The sequence below is a fragment of the Rhamphochromis longiceps genome, linkage group LG3 (genome assembly GCF_057381845.1).
Source record: "Rhamphochromis longiceps isolate RC_006_pf linkage group LG3, R_longiceps_female_GT1.1, whole genome shotgun sequence".
Taxonomy (NCBI): domain Eukaryota; kingdom Metazoa; phylum Chordata; class Actinopteri; order Cichliformes; family Cichlidae; genus Rhamphochromis; species Rhamphochromis longiceps.
Window position 1 is genome coordinate 34,774,469 of NC_140559.1, and position 24,623 is coordinate 34,799,091.

The following is a 24,623-nucleotide window of genomic DNA, read 5'->3' on the forward strand; positions in this document are numbered from 1 at the left end:
GGTGATGTGAAAAAGTGAATTAATACCATAAATAAAGTTGCGCAATTTTAAAGCCATTCTAAAGAATTTTTGTGCAGTCATTATAGGAACTGAACTGAATAACTGAAGTGAGTGCATAGATTTTAATACTCATTTAATTATCGGTGTACTGGATTTATTTATGACTTACTACTATTTAAATGAGTCTGTTTTTGCCTTCATAACTACCTTATTCATGGTACAATTTCACAGAGGTGCCGGAAACATTCCTCAGAGATTTTGATCCATATTGACACGAGAGCATCACACAGTTGCTTCAGAATCACATCCATGATGTGAATCCTCTGGTTTCATCTTGAAGGAACCAGTTTGAAATGATCAGTCTTGAAATGATGAGTCTTGTGACATGTATCATTGTGTATCATCCTTCCATTCCAGTAGTAATCAGGTGGGTTGTGATGTTTTTACATGATGTTCAATTGGTACCAAGGGTGTCAAAAGGAAAATCACCCACACTGTTACATAAACAACAACAAACTTTTGATCCAAGGCAAGATGGTTCCATCCTTTAATGGTGTTTACACCAAATACTCTAAACATTTCAGCAGAAATTGATGCTTATTGATGCTTAGGGCAAAAAAACCCAATGTCAGTGGTTTTTGTGATGAAGGAGCCCAGGCCACAACAAATGTTATTGCACTTGTGATACTAATTCTAATATGGCTTTTAGTTTTTGTTGAGCTGGTTGCACAAAGAAATGCTGAGTGTTGTTAATGAACTATGTTTTTAATCCCAATGATGATCTCGTCCTACATCTAACCAAGTGACAAGTAAAACTAAAAAGTATGTGGCAAAACAAAAGAAATCTGAATTAGAAAAAAACAAAACAAAAATATGTCCTCTACAGTAGACTTGGTGCTTCTCATTATATGCCTCAGAAAACAAGGCATAGCAACTCCAGAAGTCCTCAAGCCAAATTATATGCTCCACATCTTCTTGGGGGATCCTGAGATGTTCCCATGCTTGGGATCTTATTTATAAATGTATGTTACACTGAAAACAAGGCCAGGAACAGACCTGAGCCACTTCACATGCATAATTGAAATATATAGAAAAAAGTTGATGGGGTTATGGAACAAAAAATGTATGACACACTTGTATGAAGCAGTGACAGTTTTTTCTTGTCTGTGTCAGGGTTTCTGGGTCGTTGACCCAGTATTTTCAGTTCACGTTCACTGCCTGTTCCACTTCCTGCCCTCTCTTCCCTTCAGCCCTTGTCGTGTCATTGATGTTATGTTGTCGTTTCCGCCTGCGTTCAGCCAGCCATTCAGTCAGCCATTCAGTCTTTCAGTCAGTCATTCAGTCCGTCGTCCAGCCAGCCATTTCCTACCTCTGTTCTGTTCATCCACTCCTTATAATAAACCTTCACCAGTCTTCACCCACCCGCGAGTCCTGCGTTTGGGTTCCTTCTTCCTCGCCTCCACACAACGCCTGACAGAATGACACGACCCGTGCCACGAAGACACGATTGGAACCCAGCGGACTTGGACTTCTACGAGTGGAGGGAGGCAGCGCTTTCCCGTTGGGCAGAGGAGCTCAGGGAAAAACAGCGGCTCTTTACGGAGAGAGAGCACGTCTTCAAGGGGACTCGCCTGGCTCTGGGAGACGCCGTGTTCAACCAACTGCTGCCTCACCTGCACCAGCGCATTTGCCGCGGAGAGTGGACGTTTCACGCCGCGCTTCAGCCGCTCGCTCTCTCGCCGCTCCGCTCCTCGCTCACACACCCGCCACCTCATTCGCCGGACCTCCACCTTCGCCACGGCACAGCAGCTACGCCTCCCACCTCGACCTCATCGCAAAAATCTAGATAGTAAAACTTGAAAAGTGCAGCACAAAATAGAAGCCCAGAACACTCAGTGATGCTCTTGCTGTTTTAGAAAAACATGTTTAATACTTGCCTGAATGTTTTTGGATACAATAGCATCTGCCTGCCCTGGTTAAACTCTTATTGCAGCAATAGGATTTCAACCCACATGTGTGAGGAGCCTGGAGTCTTAACCCAGATCCTTAGACCACACAATCTAACACCTTACAATGCGGTGGACTTGAAGCACACTTGAGTAGCCACTAACCAGTCAGTGTTGACACTGTGAATAAAAATATATGAAACACCTGCACATTGTAAATGACTTTTGCAAAAGAATTTCTTTTATTCATGTATTAATCGCATTATTATAAAAACAAACAATATCCTGCTCACTCTTCTGTTAATCTTCTTCTCCACTGATGCCTTACAAAAGCCGAAGCTATTGTTGCCTATCTGTACTTCAACATCATTAGTGAAAGGTCAAAATGACTGACCATGAGAGACGTGAGACCGTCTCTGGAAGGCTCTGATTCTTCTATTGAAGTTGGACTTGAAGTGGATTGGACTTGAGAGTTTTATTTCTTGAACATCTGTAAATTGTATTCAACAGATATTAACTGAAATGGAACTAGGGCAAGAGCATAGTCTCATGTAACACACACTCGTGTTACATTTGTACCACAAGGTAACCAAGTAAGTTATTACAAAGATATTCCTATTTACAACGATGGGCTAGGGAAAGGTAGTAATGAGAGTATTTAAAAAGAAGTATCAAAAGTTAACCCTGTATTCCTGAGAATTCTTTTAGAATGTTTCGAATTCACAAGAGCTATTTTAGGATTTTTGAGAGTTCTATTGGAATGTTCCAGATTCCTGAGAATCCTTTTAGGATGTTCCAAATTCCTCCAAATAATTCTCAATGACACATTGCAACACCAAGTTTTATTATAGTCACACATTGCAATAGAGTTTTCTGGGTAATTGACCAAGTCTGGTGGCATTACCTCCAAAGCTTATAGAAGTTTCTGCTAACAGCAGCTACATTGTCAGGAACAGCACCTACCAACAGATATCCTCAACAGCTCACCTCACTATCATAACCGAGCAATATTATTGTCAAATGTTGATGTTATTCACCTACAAAAACTCCTGGCTGTCCGTTGCTGTCATGGGGTGCGGAGGGTTAAATAGCAGCGCACATCTGAAAATAGCTTAACATACTCATGGTCCCTTTGTGGTTGTATAATACCTTGGTGCCACTGGATTTCAGCATGTCTCTCACACTCATACTGGTAACAGATGGTATCTCAGGATGTTTGAGGGAAGCATTCACACACAAAGGACCCAGAGTGGGGGGAGGAGTCTTTTGTCTCCTTCTCCACTGTAAGAGGTGGCAAGGGAGTGTGAAACTTTCTTTGGGGGTGGGGGTACCAAAGGTGTGAAAACAGCTGTGTACTGCCTTTAGTTCCTGTAAGAGGTATGTAACTGAAGGCCATGCTAGACTCAGTTAGGGACTCTGCCCATCGTCTGCCCCGCAATGATGCATTCCTTCACCAAGCTTGGCTTCTGTTCTTGTTATTATTAAAGAATGTTAGCTACCACTGACCGCTTGTCTGGAGGCTTTATTGAATGGAAAACTTGCACAACACCTAACATCATGGAGACCGCTGGAAGCACTGTGAGAATCATGTTCTTTGATTTCTCCAGTGCCTTCAACACCATTCTTCCCTCGGTTCTAAAGGATAAGCTGGAGAACTCTGGAGTGGACCATCACCTCACTACCTGGATCCTGGACTACCTCACCGACCGACCACAGTATGTGAGGACTCAGGGCTGTGTGTCGGACAGGGTCGTCTGCAGTACGGGGGCCCCACAGGGAACGGTTCTGGCTCCGTTCCTCTTCACCATCTACACTGCAGACTTCTCCCACAATTCCACCCAGTGCTTCCTGCAGAAGTTCTCTGATGACTCTGCAATAGTCGGCCTCATCACTGATGGGGACGACAAGGAGTACAGAGGTCTGACCCAAGACTTTGTGGACTGGTGCCAGCTGAACTACCTCCAGATCAACGCCAGTAAAACCAAGGAACTGGTGGTAGACTTCCGCAGGCACAAGCATTCTCCACTGCAACCACTGAACATCCAAGGTATGGACATTGAGGCTGTGGACAGCTACAGGTACCTTGGTGTTCATCTGAACAATAGACTGGACTGGACTCATAACTCAGACGCCCTCTACAGGAAAGGGCAGAGCAGGCTGTACCTGCTGCGGAGACTCAGATCGTTTGGAGTGGAGGGCCCACTCCTGAAGACCTTCTATGACTCTGTTGTGGCTTCTGCTATCTTTTATGGCGTGGTCTGCTGGGGCGGCAGCATCTCTGCTGGGGACAGGAAGAGACTGAACAGGGTGATCCGAAGGGCCAGCTCTGTTCTAGGATGCCCTCTGGACCCAGTGGAGGTGGTGAGTGACAGGAGAACGGCGGCTAAGCTGTCATCCCTGTTGGACAACATCTCCCACCCCATGCAGCAGACTGTGACAGCACTGAGCAGCTCCTTCAGTGGGAGACTGCGGCACCCACGGTGTGGGACGGAGAGATTTCGCAGGTCTTTCCTCCCCACTGCTGTCAGACTCCATAATAAAGACTTTAACTGATCAAGCACACACATCCATACATATGCAATAATACTAAGTGCAATAATCCTTCTGTCATCGTTGTATTTTTACTCAGTTGTATATAGTATTTGTATTTGTATTCTATTTTTATCTTATTGTATATTTATTTTATTTTATTCTACTGTATATAGTATTTTATTTTATTCTATTCTGTACAGTTGTGTACTGTATTTATTCTTATTGTATTCTAATTTTTGCCTCATAACTTTTGCACTGTCCACTTCCTGCTGTGACAAAACAAATTTCCCACGTGTGGGACTAATAAAGGTTATCTTATCTTATCACCCTGGTTTGGAAGAATTGCTCTTGATGAGATTCCTGCTTGATTGTACTTGACAGACATTCTGTAACAGATTTGAGTTCCACTGAAGCCCTTACAATTTATTGGTAGGGGATGGAAGAAACACGAAAAGAACCTGAAGACTATGGCAGCAGTGGGATTCGAACCCACGCCTCCGAAGAGACTGGAGCCTAAATCCAGCACCTTAGACCGCTCGGTCATGCTACCATTGCGAGTGAGGACCTCATCGCAAAACTCTAGACAGTAAAACCTGAAAAAGTGCAGCACAAAATAGGAGCTCAGAACATTCAGTGATGCTCTTACTGTTGTAGAAAAACATGTTTAATACTTTTTGGACACAAAAACATCTGCCTGTCCTGGTTAAAACCTGTTCATCAACCCTGATTAACAATGGGCTCTTGGCTCAGTTTCATCATTGTCCATATGCAACTTGTCATAAGCACTGATCAACAGGCAGGATCACCATTCACAGAGAGTCAAGGAAGGGTTCCAATCACAGCATTGTAAGATGGCAAGAGACGTACCCTTAATGCACCCACCCTTGTTTCAAAGAAGCTCATTTGATTTTCACATAAACAGCCACCTTGACTCGCCGCTCATAATTGCAGGCCTGCTTGTGTACATCCTCATCACTGAAGACTGTACAGTCCCGATCTGAACCGTTATGCCATGTGCTTAGCCTTACCTGATGTTTGCCTTCAGCCAACAACTTTGCCCTATGTAATCCATCGTGGGATTAACACAAAGAACACATTGGCTTGTGGGCACATTAAAGACATGTTCCCATACCGGGAGTTGAACCCGGGTCGCCTGGGTGAAAACCAGGAATCCTAACCGCTAGACCATATGGGATTGGTTTGGTAATGCGCCACTGTCGTGCTCGTGCTGCTGGGTTAGAACCAGGCATTCTAGCCGCTAGACCATATGGGACTGCTCCACTGTCATGAAATCAAGGATACTCTTGTCACTCTGCAGCCTTGGTGAGACCAACATAGCAGCACCTTAATCAATTCTCCAGCAGTTGCAGGTTCTGCTCAAAAGCACATTACAAGGGAGTGGACTGGACTTGAAGCACACTTGAGTGGCATGTGGGAAAGTCCACTAACCAGTCAGTGATGAGACCATGAACAAAAAGACATGAAAAACATGCAAGTTGTAAATGACTTTACAGCACGTGCCTAATGTGGTTTGGAAGAATTGCTCCTGATGGGTTTCCTGCATGTTTGGACTTGACAGACATTCTATAACAGATTTGATTTCCACTGCAGCCCTTACAATTTATTGGTAAGGCATGGAAGAAACAAAACTTTGCCGCTAGAACACTATGGCAGCAGTGGGATTCGAACCCACGCCTCCGAAGAGACTGGAGCCTTAATCCAGCACCTTAGACCGCTCGGTCATGCTACCAATGCGAGTAAGGACCTCATCGCAAAAATCTAGATAGTAAAACTTGAAAAGTGCAGCACAAAATAGAAGCCCAGAACATTCAGTGATGCTCTTGCTGTTTTAGAAAAACATGTTTAATACTTGCCTGAATGTTTTTGGATACAATAGCATCTGCCTGCCCTGGTTAAACTCTTATTGCAGCAATAGGATTTCAACCCACATGTGTGAGGAGCCTGGAGTCTTAACCCAGATCCTTAGACCACACAATCTAACACCTTACAATGCGGTGGACTTGAAGCACACTTGAGTAGCCACTAACCAGTCAGTGTTGACACTGTGAATAAAAATATATGAAACACCTGCACATTGTAAATGACTTTTGCAAAAGAATTTCTTTTATTCATGTATTAATCGCATTATTATAAAAACAAACAATATCCTGCTCACTCTTCTGTTAATCTTCTTCTCCACTGATGCCTTACAAAAGCCGAAGCTATTGTTGCCTATCTGTACTTCAACATCATTAGTGAAAGGTCAAAATGACTGACCATGAGAGACGTGAGACCGTCTCTGGAAGGCTCTGATTCTTCTATTGAAGTTGGACTTGAAGTGGATTGGACTTGAGAGTTTTATTTCTTGAACATCTGTAAATTGTATTCAACAGATATTAACTGAAATGGAACTAGGGCAAGAGCATAGTCTCATGTAACACACACTCGTGTTACATTTGTACCACAAGGTAACCAAGTAAGTTATTACAAAGATATTCCTATTTACAACGATGGGCTAGGGAAAGGTAGTAATGAGAGTATTTAAAAAGAAGTATCAAAAGTTAACCCTGTATTCCTGAGAATTCTTTTAGAATGTTTCGAATTCACAAGAGCTATTTTAGGATTTTTGAGAGTTCTATTAGAATGTTCCAGATTCCTGAGCGTTCTTAGACTGTTCCAGATTCCTGAGAATTCTTTTAGAATGTTTCGAATTCACAAGAGCTATTTTAGGATTTTTGAGAGTTCTATTGGAATGTTCCAGATTCCTGAGAATCCTTTTAGGATGTTCCAAATTCCTCCAAATAATTCTCAATGACACATTGCAACACCAAGTTTTATTATAGTCACACATTGCAATAGAGTTTTCTGGGTAATTGACCAAGTCTGGTGGCATTACCTCCAAAGCTTATAGAAGTTTCTGCTAACAGCAGCTACATTGTCAGGAACAGCACCTACCAACAGATATCCTCAACAGCTCACCTCACTATCATAACCGAGCAATATTATTGTCAAATGTTGATGTTATTCACCTACAAAAACTCCTGGCTGTCCGTTGCTGTCATGGGGTGCGGAGGGTTAAATAGCAGCGCACATCTGAAAATAGCTTAACATACTCATGGTCCCTTTGTGGTTGTATAATACCTTGGTGCCACTGGATTTCAGCATGTCTCTCACACTCATACTGGTAACAGATGGTATCTCAGGATGTTTGAGGGAAGCATTCACACATAAAGGACCCAGAGTGGGGGGAGGAGTCTTTTGTCTCCTTCTCCACTGTAAGAGGTGGCAAGGGAGTGTGAAACTTTCTTTGGGGGTGGGGGTACCAAAGGTGTGAAAACAGCTGTGTACTGCCTTTAGTTCCTGTAAGAGGTATGTAACTGAAGGCCATGCTAGACTCAGTTAGGGACTCTGCCCATCGTCTGCCCCGCAATGATGCATTCCTTCACCAAGCTTGGCTTCTGTTCTTGTTATTATTAAAGAATGTTAGCTACCACTGACCGCTTGTCTGGAGGCTTTATTGAATGGAAAACTTGCACAACACCTAACATCATGGAGACCGCTGGAAGCACTGTGAGAATCATGTTCTTTGATTTCTCCAGTGCCTTCAACACCATTCTTCCCTCGGTTCTAAAGGATAAGCTGGAGAACTCTGGAGTGGACCATCACCTCACTACCTGGATCCTGGACTACCTCACCGACCGACCACAGTATGTGAGGACTCAGGGCTGTGTGTCGGACAGGGTCGTCTGCAGTACGGGGGCCCCACAGGGAACGGTTCTGGCTCCGTTCCTCTTCACCATCTACACTGCAGACTTCTCCCACAATTCCACCCAGTGCTTCCTGCAGAAGTTCTCTGATGACTCTGCAATAGTCGGCCTCATCACTGATGGGGACGACAAGGAGTACAGAGGTCTGACCCAAGACTTTGTGGACTGGTGCCAGCTGAACTACCTCCAGATCAACGCCAGTAAAACCAAGGAACTGGTGGTAGACTTCCGCAGGCACAAGCATTCTCCACTGCAACCACTGAACATCCAAGGTATGGACATTGAGGCTGTGGACAGCTACAGGTACCTTGGTGTTCATCTGAACAATAGACTGGACTGGACTCATAACTCAGACGCCCTCTACAGGAAAGGGCAGAGCAGGCTGTACCTGCTGCGGAGACTCAGGTCGTTTGGAGTGGAGGGCCCACTCCTGAAGACCTTCTATGACTCTGTTGTGGCTTCTGCTATCTTTTATGCCGTGGTCTGCTGGGGCGGCAGCATCTCTGCTGGGGACAGGAAGAGACTGAACAGGGTGATCCGAAGGGCCAGCTCTGTTCTAGGATGCCCTCTGGACCCAGTGGAGGTGGTGAGTGACAGGAGAACGGCGGCTAAGCTGTCATCCCTGTTGGACAACATCTCCCACCCCATGCAGCAGACTGTGACAGCACTGAGCAGCTCCTTCAGTGGGAGACTGCGGCACCCACGGTGTGGGACGGAGAGATTTCGCAGGTCTTTCCTCCCCACTGCTGTCAGACTCCATAATAAAGACTTTAACTGATCAAGCACACACATCCATACATATGCAATAATACTAAGTGCAATAATCCTTCTGTCATCGTTGTATTTTTACTCAGTTGTATATAGTATTTGTATTTGTATTCTATTTTTATCTTATTGTATATTTATTTTATTTTATGTTGTGTACTGTATTTATTCTTATTGTATTCTAATTTTTGCCTCATAACTTTTGCACTGTCCACTTCCTGCTGTGACAAAACAAATTTCCCACGTGTGGGACTAATAAAGGTTATCTTATCTTATCTTATCACCCTGGTTTGGAAGAATTGCTCTTGATGAGATTCCTGCTTGATTGTACTTGACAGACATTCTGTAACAGATTTGAGTTCCACTGCAGCCCTTACAATTTATTGGTAGGGGATGGAAGAAACACGAAAAGAATCTGAAGACTATGGCAGCAGTGGGATTCGAACCCACGCCTCCGAAGAGACTGGAGCCTAAATCCAGCACCTTAGACCGCTCGGTCATGCTACCATTGCGAGTGAGGACCTCATCGCAAAACTCTAGACAGTAAAACTTGAAAAAGTGCAGCACAAAATAGGAGCTCAGAACATTCAGTGATGCTCTTACTGTTGTAGAAAAACATGTTTAATACTTTTTGGACACAAAAACATCTGCCTGTCCTGGTTAAAACCTGTTCATCAACCCTGATTAACAATGGGCTCTTGGCTCAGTTTCATCATTGTCCATATGCAACTTGTCATAAGCACTGATCAACAGGCAGGATCACCATTCACAGAGAGTCAAGGAAGGGTTCCAATCACAGCATTGTAAGATGGCAAGAGACGTACCCTTAATGCACCCACCCTTGTTTCAAAGAAGCTCATTTGATTTTCACATAAACAGCCACCTTGACTCGCCGCTCATAATTGCAGGCCTGCTTGTGTACATCCTCATCACTGAAGACTGTACAGTCCCGATCTGAACCGTTATGCCATGTGCTTAGCCTTACCTGATGTTTGCCTTCAGCCAACAACTTTGCCCTATGTAATCCATCGTGGGATTAACACAAAGAACACATTGGCTTGTGGGCACATTAAAGACATGTTCCCATACCGGGAGTTGAACCCGGGTCGCCTGGGTGAAAACCAGGAATCTTAACCGCTAGACCATATGGGATTGGTTTGGTAATGCGCCACTGTCGTGCTCGTGCTGCTGGGTTAGAACCAGGCATTCTAGCCGCTAGACCATATGGGACTGCTCCACTGTCATGAAATCAAGGATACTCTTGTCACTCTGCAGCCTTGGTGAGACCAACATAGCAGCACCTTAATCAATTCTCCAGCAGTTGCAGGTTCTGCTCAAAAGCACATTACAAGGGAGTGGACTGGACTTGAAGCACACTTGAGTGGCATGTGGGAAAGTCCACTAACACCTTACAATGCGGTGGACTTGAAGCACACTTGAGTAGCCACTAACCAGTCAGTGTTGACCATGAGACCATGAACAAAAAGACATGAAAAACATGCAAGTTGTAAATGACTTTACAGCACGTGCCTAATGTGGTTTGGAAGAATTGCTCCTGATGGATTTCCTGCATGTTTGGACTTGACAGACATTCTATAACAGATTTGATTTCCACTGCAGCCCTTACAATTTATTGGTAAGGCATGGAAGAAACAAAACTTTGCCGCTAGAACACTATGGCAGCAGTGGGATTCGAACCCACGCCTCCGAAGAGACTGGAGCCTTAATCCAGCACCTTAGACCGCTCGGTCATGCTACCAATGCGAGTAAGGACCTCATCGCAAAAATCTAGATAGTAAAACTTGAAAAGTGCAGCACAAAATAGAAGCCCAGAACATTCAGTGATGCTCTTGCTGTTTTAGAAAAACATGTTTAATACTTGCCTGAATGTTTTTGGATACAATAGCATCTGCCTGCCCTGGTTAAACTCTTATTGCAGCAATAGGATTTCAACCCACATGTGTGAGGAGCCTGGAGTCTTAACCCAGATCCTTAGACCACACAATCTAACACCTTACAATGCGGTGGACTTGAAGCACACTTGAGTAGCCACTAACCAGTCAGTGTTGACACTGTGAATAAAAATATATGAAACACCTGCACATTGTAAATGACTTTTGCAAAAGAATTTCTTTTATTCATGTATTAATCGCATTATTATAAAAACAAACAATATCCTGCTCACTCTTCTGTTAATCTTCTTCTCCACTGATGCCTTACAAAAGCCGAAGCTATTGTTGCCTATCTGTACTTCAACATCATTAGTGAAAGGTCAAAATGACTGACCATGAGAGACGTGAGACCGTCTCTGGAAGGCTCTGATTCTTCTATTGAAGTTGGACTTGAAGTGGATTGGACTTGAGAGTTTTATTTCTTGAACATCTGTAAATTGTATTCAACAGATATTAACTGAAATGGAACTAGGGCAAGAGCATAGTCTCATGTAACACACACTCGTGTTACATTTGTACCACAAGGTAACCAAGTAAGTTATTACAAAGATATTCCTATTTACAACGATGAGCTAGGGAAAGGTAGTAATGAGAGTATTTAAAAAGAAGTATCAAAAGTTAACCCTGTATTCCTGAGAATTCTTTTAGAATGTTTCGAATTCACAAGAGCTATTTTAGGATTTTTGAGAGTTCTATTAGAATGTTCCAGATTCCTGAGCGTTCTTTTAGAATGTTTCGAATTCACAAGAGCTATTTTAGGATTTTTGAGAGTTCTATTAGAATGTTCCAGATTCCTGAGCGTTCTTAGACTGTTCCAGATTCCTGAGAATTCTTTTAGAATGTTTTGAATTCACAAGAGCTATTTTAGGATTTTTGAGAGTTCTATTGGAATGTTCCAGATTCCTGAGAATCCTTTTAGGATGTTCCAAATTCCTCCAAATAATTCTCAATGACACATTGCAACACCAAGTTTTATTATAGTCACACATTGCAATAGAGTTTTCTGGGTAATTGACCAAGTCTGGTGGCATTACCTCCAAAGCTTATAGAAGTTTCTGCTAACAGCAGCTACATTGTCAGGAACAGCACCTACCAACAGATATCCTCAACAGCTCACCTCACTATCATAACCGAGCAATATTATTGTCAAATGTTGATGTTATTCACCTACAAAAACTCCTGGCTGTCCGTTGCTGTCATGGGGTGCGGAGGGTTAAATAGCAGCGCACATCTGAAAATAGCTTAACATACTCATGGTCCCTTTGTGGTTGTATAATACCTTGGTGCCACTGGATTTCAGCATGTCTCTCACACTCATACTGGTAACAGATGGTATCTCAGGATGTTTGAGGGAAGCATTCACACATAAAGGACCCAGAGTGGGGGGAGGAGTCTTTTGTCTCCTTCTCCACTGTAAGAGGTGGCAAGGGAGTGTGAAACTTTCTTTGGGGGTGGGGGTACCAAAGGTGTGAAAACAGCTGTGTACTGCCTTTAGTTCCTGTAAGAGGTATGTAACTGAAGGCCATGCTAGACTCAGTTAGGGACTCTGCCCATCGTCTGCCCCGCAATGATGCATTCCTTCACCAAGCTTGGCTTCTGTTCTTGTTATTATTAAAGAATGTTAGCTACCACTGACCGCTTGTCTGGAGGCTTTATTGAATGGAAAACTTGCACAACACCTAACATCATGGAGACCGCTGGAAGCACTGTGAGAATCATGTTCTTTGATTTCTCCAGTGCCTTCAACACCATTCTTCCCTCGGTTCTAAAGGACAAGCTGGAGAACTCTGGAGTGGACCATCACCTCACTACCTGGATCCTGGACTACCTCACCGACCGACCACAGTATGTGAGGACTCAGGGCTGTGTGTCGGACAGGGTCGTCTGCAGTACGGGGGCCCCACAGGGAACGGTTCTGGCTCCGTTCCTCTTCACCATCTACACTGCAGACTTCTCCCACAATTCCACCCAGTGCTTCCTGCAGAAGTTCTCTGATGACTCTGCAATAGTCGGCCTCATCACTGATGGGGACGACAAGGAGTACAGAGGTCTGACCCAAGACTTTGTGGACTGGTGCCAGCTGAACTACCTCCAGATCAACGCCAGTAAAACCAAGGAACTGGTGGTAGACTTCCGCAGGCACAAGCATTCTCCACTGCAACCACTGAACATCCAAGGTATGGACATTGAGGCTGTGGACAGCTACAGGTACCTTGGTGTTCATCTGAACAATAGACTGGACTGGACTCATAACTCAGACGCCCTCTACAGGAAAGGGCAGAGCAGGCTGTACCTGCTGCGGAGACTCAGGTCGTTTGGAGTGGAGGGCCCACTCCTGAAGACCTTCTATGACTCTGTTGTGGCTTCTGCTATCTTTTATGCCGTGGTCTGCTGGGGCGGCAGCATCTCTGCTGGGGACAGGAAGAGACTGAACAGGGTGATCCGAAGGGCCAGCTCTGTTCTAGGATGCCCTCTGGACCCAGTGGAGGTGGTGAGTGACAGGAGAACGGCGGCTAAGCTGTCATCCCTGTTGGACAACATCTCCCACCCCATGCAGCAGACTGTGACAGCACTGAGCAGCTCCTTCAGTGGGAGACTGCGGCACCCACGGTGTGGGACGGAGAGATTTCGCAGGTCTTTCCTCCCCACTGCTGTCAGACTCCATAATAAAGACTTTAACTGATCAAGCACACACATCCATACATATGCAATAATACTAAGTGCAATAATCCTTCTGTCATCGTTGTATTTTTACTCAGTTGTATATAGTATTTGTATTTGTATTCTATTTTTATCTTATTGTATATTTATTTTATTTTATGTTGTGTACTGTATTTATTCTTATTGTATTCTAATTTTTGCCTCATAACTTTTGCACTGTCCACTTCCTGCTGTGACAAAACAAATTTCCCACGTGTGGGACTAATAAAGGTTATCTTATCTTATCACCCTGGTTTGGAAGAATTGCTCTTGATGAGATTCCTGCTTGATTGTACTTGACAGACATTCTGTAACAGATTTGAGTTCCACTGAAGCCCTTACAATTTATTGGTAGGGGATGGAAGAAACACGAAAAGAACCTGAAGACTATGGCAGCAGTGGGATTCGAACCCACGCCTCCGAAGAGACTGGAGCCTAAATCCAGCACCTTAGACCGCTCGGTCATGCTACCATTGCGAGTGAGGACCTCATCGCAAAACTCTAGACAGTAAAACTTGAAAAAGTGCAGCACAAAATAGGAGCTCAGAACATTCAGTGATGCTCTTACTGTTGTAGAAAAACATGTTTAATACTTTTTGGACACAAAAACATCTGCCTGTCCTGGTTAAAACCTGTTCATCAACCCTGATTAACAATGGGCTCTTGGCTCAGTTTCATCATTGTCCATATGCAACTTGTCATAAGCACTGATCAACAGGCAGGATCACCATTCACAGAGAGTCAAGGAAGGGTTCCAATCACAGCATTGTAAGATGGCAAGAGACGTACCCTTAATGCACCCACCCTTGTTTCAAAGAAGCTCATTTGATTTTCACATAAACAGCCACCTTGACTCGCCGCTCATAATTGCAGGCCTGCTTGTGTACATCCTCATCACTGAAGACTGTACAGTCCCGATCTGAACCGTTATGCCATGTGCTTAGCCTTACCTGATGTTTGCCTTCAGCCAACAACTTTGCCCTATGTAATCCATCGTGGGATTAACACAAGGAACACATTGGCTTGTAGGCACATTAAAGACATGTTCCCATACCGGGAGTTGAACCCGGGTCGCCTGGGTGAAAACCAGGAATCTTAACCGCTAGACCATATGGGATTGGTTTGGTAATGCGCCACTGTCGTGCTCGTGCTGCTGGGTTAGAACCAGGCATTCTAGCCGCTAGACCATATGGGACTGCTCCACTGTCATGAAATCAAGGATACTCTTGTCACTCTGCAGCCTTGGTGAGACCAACATAGCAGCACCTTAATCAATTCTCCAGCAGTTGCAGGTTCTGCTCAAAAGCACATTACAAGGGAGTGGACTGGACTTGAAGCACACTTGAGTGGCATGTGGGAAAGTCCACTAACACCTTACAATGCGGTGGACTTGAAGCACACTTGAGTAGCCACTAACCAGTCAGTGTTGACCATGAGACCATGAACAAAAAGACATGAAAAACATGCAAGTTGTAAATGACTTTACAGCACGTGCCTAATGTGGTTTGGAAGAATTGCTCCTGATGGGTTTCCTGCATGTTTGGACTTGACAGACATTCTATAACAGATTTGATTTCCACTGCAGCCCTTACAATTTATTGGTAAGGCATGGAAGAAACAAAACTTTGCCGCTAGAACACTATGGCAGCAGTGGGATTCGAACCCACGCCTCCGAAGAGACTGGAGCCTTAATCCAGCACCTTAGACCGCTCGGTCATGCTACCAATGCGAGTAAGGACCTCATCGCAAAAATCTAGATAGTAAAACTTGAAAAGTGCAGCACAAAATAGAAGCCCAGAACATTCAGTGATGCTCTTGCTGTTTTAGAAAAACATGTTTAATACTTGCCTGAATGTTTTTGGATACAATAGCATCTGCCTGCCCTGGTTAAACTCTTATTGCAGCAATAGGATTTCAACCCACATGTGTGAGGAGCCTGGAGTCTTAACCCAGATCCTTAGACCACACAATCTAACACCTTACAATGCGGTGGACTTGAAGCACACTTGAGTAGCCACTAACCAGTCAGTGTTGACACTGTGAATAAAAATATATGAAACACCTGCACATTGTAAATGACTTTTGCAAAAGAATTTCTTTTATTCATGTATTAATCGCATTATTATAAAAACAAACAATATCCTGCTCACTCTTCTGTTAATCTTCTTCTCCACTGATGCCTTACAAAAGCCGAAGCTATTGTTGCCTATCTGTACTTCAACATCATTAGTGAAAGGTCAAAATCACTGACCATGAGAGACGTGAGACCGTCTCTGGAAGGCTCTGATTCTTCTATTGAAGTTGGACTTGAAGTGGATTGGACTTGAGAGTTTTATTTCTTGAACATCTGTAAATTGTATTCAACAGATATTAACTGAAATGGAACTAGGGCAAGAGCATAGTCTCATGTAACACACACTCGTGTTACATTTGTACCACAAGGTAACCAAGTAAGTTATTACAAAGATATTCCTATTTACAACGATGGGCTAGGGAAAGGTAGTAATGAGAGTATTTAAAAAGAAGTATCAAAAGTTAACCCTGTATTCCTGAGAATTCTTTTAGAATGTTTCGAATTCACAAGAGCTATTTTAGGATTTTTGAGAGTTCTATTAGAATGTTCCAGATTCCTGAGCGTTCTTAGACTGTTCCAGATTCCTGAGAATTCTTTTAGAATGTTTCGAATTCACAAGAGCTATTTTAGGATTTTTGAGAGTTCTATTGGAATGTTCCAGATTCCTGAGAATCCTTTTAGGATGTTCCAAATTCCTCCAAATAATTCTCAATGACACATTGCAACACCAAGTTTTATTATAGTCACACATTGCAATAGAGTTTTCTGGGTAATTGACCAAGTCTGGTGGCATTACCTCCAAAGCTTATAGAAGTTTCTGCTAACAGCAGCTACATTGTCAGGAACAGCACCTACCAACAGATATCCTCAACAGCTCACCTCACTATCATAACCGAGCAATATTATTGTCAAATGTTGATGTTATTCACCTACAAAAACTCCTGGCTGTCCGTTGCTGTCATGGGGTGCGGAGGGTTAAATAGCAGCGCACATCTGAAAATAGCTTAACATACTCATGGTCCCTTTGTGGTTGTATAATACCTTGGTGCCACTGGATTTCAGCATGTCTCTCACACTCATACTGGTAACAGATGGTATCTCAGGATGTTTGAGGGAAGCATTCACACACAAAGGACCCAGAGTGGGGGGAGGAGTCTTTTGTCTCCTTCTCCACTGTAAGAGGTGGCAAGGGAGTGTGAAACTTTCTTTGGGGGTGGGGGTACCAAAGGTGTGAAAACAGCTGTGTACTGCCTTTAGTTCCTGTAAGAGGTATGTAACTGAAGGCCATGCTAGACTCAGTTAGGGACTCTGCCCATCGTCTGCCCCGCAATGATGCATTCCTTCACCAAGCTTGGCTTCTGTTCTTGTTATTATTAAAGAATGTTAGCTACCACTGACCGCTTGTCTGGAGGCTTTATTGAATGGAAAACTTGCACAACACCTAACATCATGGAGACCGCTGGAAGCACTGTGAGAATCATGTTCTTTGATTTCTCCAGTGCCTTCAACACCATTCTTCCCTCGGTTCTAAAGGACAAGCTGGAGAACTCTGGAGTGGACCATCACCTCACTACCTGGATCCTGGACTACCTCACCGACCGACCACAGTATGTGAGGACTCAGGGCTGTGTGTCGGACAGGGTCGTCTGCAGTACGGGGGCCCCACAGGGAACGGTTCTGGCTCCGTTCCTCTTCACCATCTACACTGCAGACTTCTCCCACAATTCCACCCAGTGCTTCCTGCAGAAGTTCTCTGATGACTCTGCAATAGTCGGCCTCATCACTGATGGGGACGACAAGGAGTACAGAGGTCTGACCCAAGACTTTGTGGACTGGTGCCAGCTGAACTACCTCCAGATCAACGCCAGTAAAACCAAGGAACTGGTGGTAGACTTCCGCAGGCACAAGCATTCTCCACTGCAACCACTGAACATCCAAGGTATGGACATTGAGGCTGTGGACAGCTACAGGTACCTTGGTGTTCATCTGAACAATAGACTGGACTGGACTCATAACTCAGACGCCCTCTACAGGAAAGGGCAGAGCAGGCTGTACCTGCTGCGGAGACTCAGGTCGTTTGGAGTGGAGGGCCCACTCCTGAAGACCTTCTATGACTCTGTTGTGGCTTCTGCTATCTTTTATGCCGTGGTCTGCTGGGGCGGCAGCATCTCTGCTGGGGACAGGAAGAGACTGAACAGGGTGATCCGAAGGGCCAGCTCTGTTCTAGGATGCCCTCTGGACCCAGTGGAGGTGGTGAGTGACAGGAGAACGGCGGCTAAGCTGTCATCCCTGTTGGACAACATCTCCCACCCCATGCAGCAGACTGTGACAGCACTGAGCAGCTCCTTCAGTGGGAGACTGCGGCACCCACGGTGTGGGACGGAGAGATTTCGCAGGTCTTTCCTCCCCACTGCTGTCAGACTCCATAATAAAGACTTTAACTGATCAAGCACACACATCCATACATATGCAATAATACTAAGTGCAATAATCCTTCTGTCATCGTTGTATTTTTACTCAGTTGTATATAGTATTTGTATTTGTATTCTATTTTTATCTTATTGTATATTTATTTTATTTTATGTTGTGTACTGTATTTATTCTTATTGTATTCTAATTTTTGCCTCATAACTTTTGCACTGTCCACTTCCTGCTGTGACAAAACAAATTTCCCACGTGTGGGACTAATAAAGGTTATCTTATCTTATCACCCTGGTTTGGAAGAATTGCTCTTGATGAGATTCCTGCTTGATTGTACTTGACAGACATTCTGTAACAGATTTGAGTTCCACTGCAGCCCTTACAATTTATTGGTAGGGGATGGAAGAAACACGAAAAGAACCTGAAGACTATGGCAGCAGTGGGATTCGAACCCACGCCTCCGAAGAGACTGGAGCCTAAATCCAGCACCTTAGACCGCTCGGTCATGCTACCATTGCGAGTGAGGACCTCATCGCAAAACTCTAGACAGTAAAACTTGAAAAAGTGCAGCACAAAATAGGAGCTCAGAACATTCAGTGATGCTCTTACTGTTGTAGAAAAACATGTTTAATACTTTTTGGACACAAAAACATCTGCCTGTCCTGGTTAAAACCTGTTCATCAACCCTGATTAACAATGGGCTCTTGGCTCAGTTTCATCATTGTCCATATGCAACTTGTCATAAGCACTGATCAACAGGCAGGATCACCATTCACAGAGAGTCAAGGAAGGGTTCCAATCACAGCATTGTAAGATGGCAAGAGACGTACCCTTAATGCACCCACCCTTGTTTCAAAGAAGCTCATTTGATTTTCACATAAACAGCCACCTTGACTCGCCGCTCATAATTGCAGGCCTGCTTGTGTACATCCTCATCACTGAAGACTGTACAGTCCCGATCTGAACCGTTATGCCATGTGCTTAGCCTTACCTGATGTTTGCCTTCAGCCAACAACTTTGCCCTATGTAATCCATCGTGGGATTAACACAAAGAACACATTGGCTTGTAGGCACATTAAAGACATGTTCCCATACCGGGAGTTGAACCCGGGTCGCCTGGGTGAAAACCAGGAATCTTAACCGCTAGACCATATGGGATTGGTTTGGTAATGCGCCACTGTCGTGCTCGTGCTGCTGGGTTAGAACCAGGCATTCTAGCCGCTAGACCATATGGGACTGCTCCACTGTCATGAAATCAAGGATACTCTTGTCACTCTGCAGCCTTGGTGAGACCAACATAGCAGCACCTTAATCAATTCTCCAGCAGTTGCAGGTTCTGCTCAAAAGCACATTACAAGGGAGTGGACTGGACTTGAAGCACACTTGAGTGGCATGTGGGAAAGTCCACTAACACCTTACAATGCGGTGGACTTGAAGCACACTTGAGTAGCCACTAACCAGTCAGTGTTGACCATGAGACCATGAACAAAAAGACATGAAAAACATGCAAGTTGTAAATGACTTTACAGCACGTGCCTAATGTGGTTTGGAAGAATTGCTCCTGATGGGTTTCCTGCATGTTTGGACTTGACAGACATTCTATAACAGATTTGATTTCCACTGCAGCCCTTACAATTTATTGGTAAGGCATGGAAGAAACAAAACTTTGCCGCTAGAACACTATGGCAGCAGTGGGATTCGAACCCACGCCTCCGAAGAGACTGGAGCCTTAATCCAGCACCTTAGACCGCTCGGTCATGCTACCAATGCGAGTAAGGACCTCATCGCAAAAATCTAGATAGTAAAACTTGAAAAGTGCAGCACAAAATAGAAGCCCAGAACATTCAGTGATGCTCTTGCTGTTTTAGAAAAACATGTTTAATACTTGCCTGAATGTTTTTGGATACAATAGCATCTGCCTGCCCTGGTTAAACTCTTATTGCAGCAATAGGATTTCAACCCACATGTGTGAGGAGCCTGGAGTCTTAACCCAGATCCTTAGACCACACAATCTAACACCTTACAATGCGGTGGACTTGAAGCACACTTGAGTAGCCACTAACCAGTCAGTGTTGACACTGTGAATAAAAATATATGAAACACCTGCACATTGTAAATTACTTTTGCAAAAGAATTTCTTTTATTCATGTATTAATCGCATTATTATAAAAACAAACAATATCCTGCTCACTCTTCTGTTAATCTTCTTCTCCACTGATGCCTTACAAAAGCCGAAGCTATTGTTGCCTATCTGTACTTCAACATCATTAGTGAAAGGTCAAAATCACTGACCATGAGAGACGTGAGACCGTCTCTGGAAGGCTCTGATTCTTCTATTGAAGTTGGACTTGAAGTGGATTGGACTTGAGAGTTTTATTTCTTGAACATCTGTAAATTGTATTCAACAGATATTAACTGAAATGGAACTAGGGCAAGAGCATAGTCTCATGTAACACACACTCGTGTTACATTTGTACCACAAGGTAACCAAGTAAGTTATTACAAAGATATTCCTATTTACAACGATGGGCTAGGGAAAGGTAGTAATGAGAGTATTTAAAAAGAAGTATCAAAAGTTAACCCTGTATTCCTGAGAATTCTTTTAGAATGTTTCGAATTCACAAGAGCTATTTTAGGATTTTTGAGAGTTCTATTAGAATGTTCCAGATTCCTGAGCGTTCTTAGACTGTTCCAGATTCCTGAGAATTCTTTTAGAATGTTTCGAATTCACAAGAGCTATTTTAGGATTTTTGAGAGTTCTATTGGAATGTTCCAGATTCCTGAGAATCCTTTTAGGATGTTCCAAATTCCTCCAAATAATTCTCAATGACACATTGCAACACCAAGTTTTATTATAGTCACACATTGCAATAGAGTTTTCTGGGTAATTGACCAAGTCTGGTGGCATTACCTCCAAAGCTTATAGAAGTTTCTGCTAACAGCAGCTACATTGTCAGGAACAGCACCTACCAACAGATATCCTCAACAGCTCACCTCACTATCATAACCGAGCAATATTATTGTCAAATGTTGATGTTATTCACCTACAAAAACTCCTGGCTGTCCGTTGCTGTCATGGGGTGCGGAGGGTTAAATAGCAGCGCACATCTGAAAATAGCTTAACATACTCATGGTCCCTTTGTGGTTGTATAATACCTTGGTGCCACTGGATTTCAGCATGTCTCTCACACTCATACTGGTAACAGATGGTATCTCAGGATGTTTGAGGGAAGCATTCACACACAAAGGACCCAGAGTGGGGGGAGGAGTCTTTTGTCTCCTTCTCCACTGTAAGAGGTGGCAAGGGAGTGTGAAACTTTCTTTGGGGGTGGGGGTACCAAAGGTGTGAAAACAGCTGTGTACTGCCTTTAGTTCCTGTAAGAGGTATGTAACTGAAGGCCATGCTAGACTCAGTTAGGGACTCTGCCCATCGTCTGCCCCGCAATGATGCATTCCTTCACCAAGCTTGGCTTCTGTTCTTGTTATTATTAAAGAATGTTAGCTACCACTGACCGCTTGTCTGGAGGCTTTATTGAATGGAAAACTTGCACAACACCTAACATCATGGAGACCGCTGGAAGCACTGTGAGAATCATGTTCTTTGATTTCTCCAGTGCCTTCAACACCATTCTTCCCTCGGTTCTAAAGGACAAGCTGGAGAACTCTGGAGTGGACCATCACCTCACTACCTGGATCCTGGACTACCTCACCGACCGACCACAGTATGTGAGGACTCAGGGCTGTGTGTCGGACAGGGTCGTCTGCAGTACGGGGGCCCCACAGGGAACGGTTCTGGCTCCGTTCCTCTTCACCATCTACACTGCAGACTTCTCCCACAATTCCACCCAGTGCTTCCTGCAGAAGTTCTCTGATGACTCTGCAATAGTCGGCCTCATCACTGATGGGGACGACAAGGAGTACAGAGGTCTGACCCAAGACTTTGTGGACTGGTGCCAGCTGAACTACCTCCAGATCAACGCCAGTAAAACCAAGGAACTGGTGGTAGACTTCCGCAGGCACAAGCATTCTCCACTGCAACCACTGAACATCCAAGGTATGGACATTGAGGCTGTGGACAGCTACAGGTACCTTGGTGTTCATCTGAACAATAGACTGGACTGGACTCATAACTCAGACGCCCTCTACAGGAAAGGGCAGAGCAGGCTGTACCTGCTGCGGAGACTCAGGTCGTTTGGAGTAGAGGGCCCACTCCTGAAGACCTTCTATGACTCTGTTGTGGCTTCTGCTATCTTTTATGGCGTGGTCTGCTGGGGCGGCAGCATCTCTGCTGGGGACAGGAAGAGACTGAACAGGGTGATCCGAAGGGCCAGCTCTGTTCTAGGATGCCCTCTGGACCCAGTGGAGGTGGTGAGTGACAGGAGAACGGCGGCTAAGCTGTCATCCCTGTTGGACAACATCTCCCACCCCATGCAGCAGACTGTGACAGCACTGAGCAGCTCCTTCAGTGGGAGACTGCGGCACCCACGGTGTGGGACGGAGAGATTTCGCAGGTCTTTCCTCCCCACTGCTGTCAGACTCCATAATAAAGACTTTAACTGATCAAGCACACACATCCATACATATGCAATAATACTAAGTGCAATAATCCTTCTGTCATCGTTGTATTTTTACTCAGTTGTATATAGTATTTGTATTTGTATTCTATTTTTATCTTATTGTATATTTATTTTATTTTATGTTGTGTACTGTATTTATTCTTATTGTATTCTAATTTTTGCCTCATAACTTTTGCACTGTCCACTTCCTGCTGTGACAAAACAAATTTCCCACGTGTGGGACTAATAAAGGTTATCTTATCTTATCACCCTGGTTTGGAAGAATTGCTCTTGATGAGATTCCTGCTTGATTGTACTTGACAGACATTCTGTAACAGATTTGAGTTCCACTGCAGCCCTTACAATTTATTGGTAGGGGATGGAAGAAACACGAAAAGAACCTGAAGACTATGGCAGCAGTGGGATTCGAACCCACGCCTCCGAAGAGACTGGAGCCTAAATCCAGCACCTTAGACCGCTCGGTCATGCTACCATTGCGAGTGAGGACCTCATCGCAAAACTCTAGACAGTAAAACTTGAAAAAGTGCAGCACAAAATAGGAGCTCAGAACATTCAGTGATGCTCTTACTGTTGTAGAAAAACATGTTTAATACTTTTTGGACACAAAAACATCTGCCTGTCCTGGTTAAAACCTGTTCATCAACCCTGATTAACAATGGGCTCTTGGCTCAGTTTCATCATTGTCCATATGCAACTTGTCATAAGCACTGATCAACAGGCAGGATCACCATTCACAGAGAGTCAAGGAAGGGTTCCAATCACAGCATTGTAAGATGGCAAGAGACGTACCCTTAATGCACCCACCCTTGTTTCAAAGAAGCTCATTTGATTTTCACATAAACAGCCACCTTGACTCGCCGCTCATAATTGCAGGCCTGCTTGTGTACATCCTCATCACTGAAGACTGTACAGTCCCGATCTGAACCGTTATGCCATGTGCTTAGCCTTACCTGATGTTTGCCTTCAGCCAACAACTTTGCCCTATGTAATCCATCGTGGGATTAACACAAAGAACACATTGGCTTGTAGGCACATTAAAGACATGTTCCCATACCGGGAGTTGAACCCGGGTCGCCTGGGTGAAAACCAGGAATCTTAACCGCTAGACCATATGGGATTGGTTTGGTAATGCGCCACTGTCGTGCTCGTGCTGCTGGGTTAGAACCAGGCATTCTAGCCGCTAGACCATATGGGACTGCTCCACTGTCATGAAATCAAGGATACTCTTGTCACTCTGCAGCCTTGGTGAGACCAACATAGCAGCACCTTAATCAATTCTCCAGCAGTTGCAGGTTCTGCTCAAAAGCACATTACAAGGGAGTGGACTGGACTTGAAGCACACTTGAGTGGCATGTGGGAAAGTCCACTAACACCTTACAATGCGGTGGACTTGAAGCACACTTGAGTAGCCACTAACCAGTCAGTGTTGACCATGAGACCATGAACAAAAAGACATGAAAAACATGCAAGTTGTAAATGACTTTACAGCACGTGCCTAATGTGGTTTGGAAGAATTGCTCCTGATGGGTTTCCTGCATGTTTGGACTTGACAGACATTCTATAACAGATTTGATTTCCACTGCAGCCCTTACAATTTATTGGTAAGGCATGGAAGAAACAAAACTTTGCCGCTAGAACACTATGGCAGCAGTGGGATTCGAACCCACGCCTCCGAAGAGACTGGAGCCTTAATCCAGCACCTTAGACCGCTCGGTCATGCTACCAATGCGAGTAAGGACCTCATCGCAAAAATCTAGATAGTAAAACTTGAAAAGTGCAGCACAAAATAGAAGCCCAGAACATTCAGTGATGCTCTTGCTGTTTTAGAAAAACATGTTTAATACTTGCCTGAATGTTTTTGGATACAATAGCATCTGCCTGCCCTGGTT

General features: G+C 44.2%; 15 non-coding genes across 15 annotated transcripts; all 15 read right to left on the reverse strand.

The window, feature by feature from the left end:
* Positions 1–4,946: 4,946 nt before the first annotated feature.
* trnal-uag (transfer RNA leucine (anticodon UAG)) lies at positions 4,947–5,028 on the reverse strand. The gene has a single exon. It is a non-coding gene; the product is annotated as a tRNA-Leu (tRNA).
* A 573-nt stretch (positions 5,029–5,601) lies between these two features.
* trnae-uuc (transfer RNA glutamic acid (anticodon UUC)) lies at positions 5,602–5,673 on the reverse strand. Its single transcript has one exon. It is a non-coding gene; the product is annotated as a tRNA-Glu (tRNA).
* Positions 5,674–6,146: 473 nt separating this feature from the next.
* Positions 6,147–6,228, reverse strand: trnal-aag (transfer RNA leucine (anticodon AAG)). Its single transcript has one exon. It is a non-coding gene; the product is annotated as a tRNA-Leu (tRNA).
* Positions 6,229–9,435: 3,207 nt separating this feature from the next.
* trnal-uag (transfer RNA leucine (anticodon UAG)) lies at positions 9,436–9,517 on the reverse strand. Its single transcript has one exon. It is a non-coding gene; the product is annotated as a tRNA-Leu (tRNA).
* Positions 9,518–10,090: 573 nt separating this feature from the next.
* Positions 10,091–10,162, reverse strand: trnae-uuc (transfer RNA glutamic acid (anticodon UUC)). Its single transcript has one exon. It is a non-coding gene; the product is annotated as a tRNA-Glu (tRNA).
* A 525-nt stretch (positions 10,163–10,687) lies between these two features.
* On the reverse strand, positions 10,688–10,769 carry trnal-aag (transfer RNA leucine (anticodon AAG)). Its single transcript has one exon. It is a non-coding gene; the product is annotated as a tRNA-Leu (tRNA).
* A 3,283-nt stretch (positions 10,770–14,052) lies between these two features.
* trnal-uag (transfer RNA leucine (anticodon UAG)) lies at positions 14,053–14,134 on the reverse strand. The gene has a single exon. It is a non-coding gene; the product is annotated as a tRNA-Leu (tRNA).
* A 573-nt stretch (positions 14,135–14,707) lies between these two features.
* On the reverse strand, positions 14,708–14,779 carry trnae-uuc (transfer RNA glutamic acid (anticodon UUC)). The gene has a single exon. It is a non-coding gene; the product is annotated as a tRNA-Glu (tRNA).
* A 525-nt stretch (positions 14,780–15,304) lies between these two features.
* Positions 15,305–15,386, reverse strand: trnal-aag (transfer RNA leucine (anticodon AAG)). The gene has a single exon. It is a non-coding gene; the product is annotated as a tRNA-Leu (tRNA).
* A 3,202-nt stretch (positions 15,387–18,588) lies between these two features.
* trnal-uag (transfer RNA leucine (anticodon UAG)) lies at positions 18,589–18,670 on the reverse strand. The gene has a single exon. It is a non-coding gene; the product is annotated as a tRNA-Leu (tRNA).
* Positions 18,671–19,243: 573 nt separating this feature from the next.
* Positions 19,244–19,315, reverse strand: trnae-uuc (transfer RNA glutamic acid (anticodon UUC)). Its single transcript has one exon. It is a non-coding gene; the product is annotated as a tRNA-Glu (tRNA).
* Positions 19,316–19,840: 525 nt separating this feature from the next.
* Positions 19,841–19,922, reverse strand: trnal-aag (transfer RNA leucine (anticodon AAG)). The gene has a single exon. It is a non-coding gene; the product is annotated as a tRNA-Leu (tRNA).
* A 3,202-nt stretch (positions 19,923–23,124) lies between these two features.
* trnal-uag (transfer RNA leucine (anticodon UAG)) lies at positions 23,125–23,206 on the reverse strand. Its single transcript has one exon. It is a non-coding gene; the product is annotated as a tRNA-Leu (tRNA).
* A 573-nt stretch (positions 23,207–23,779) lies between these two features.
* trnae-uuc (transfer RNA glutamic acid (anticodon UUC)) lies at positions 23,780–23,851 on the reverse strand. The gene has a single exon. It is a non-coding gene; the product is annotated as a tRNA-Glu (tRNA).
* Positions 23,852–24,376: 525 nt separating this feature from the next.
* Positions 24,377–24,458, reverse strand: trnal-aag (transfer RNA leucine (anticodon AAG)). Its single transcript has one exon. It is a non-coding gene; the product is annotated as a tRNA-Leu (tRNA).
* Positions 24,459–24,623: the final 165 nt, after the last annotated feature.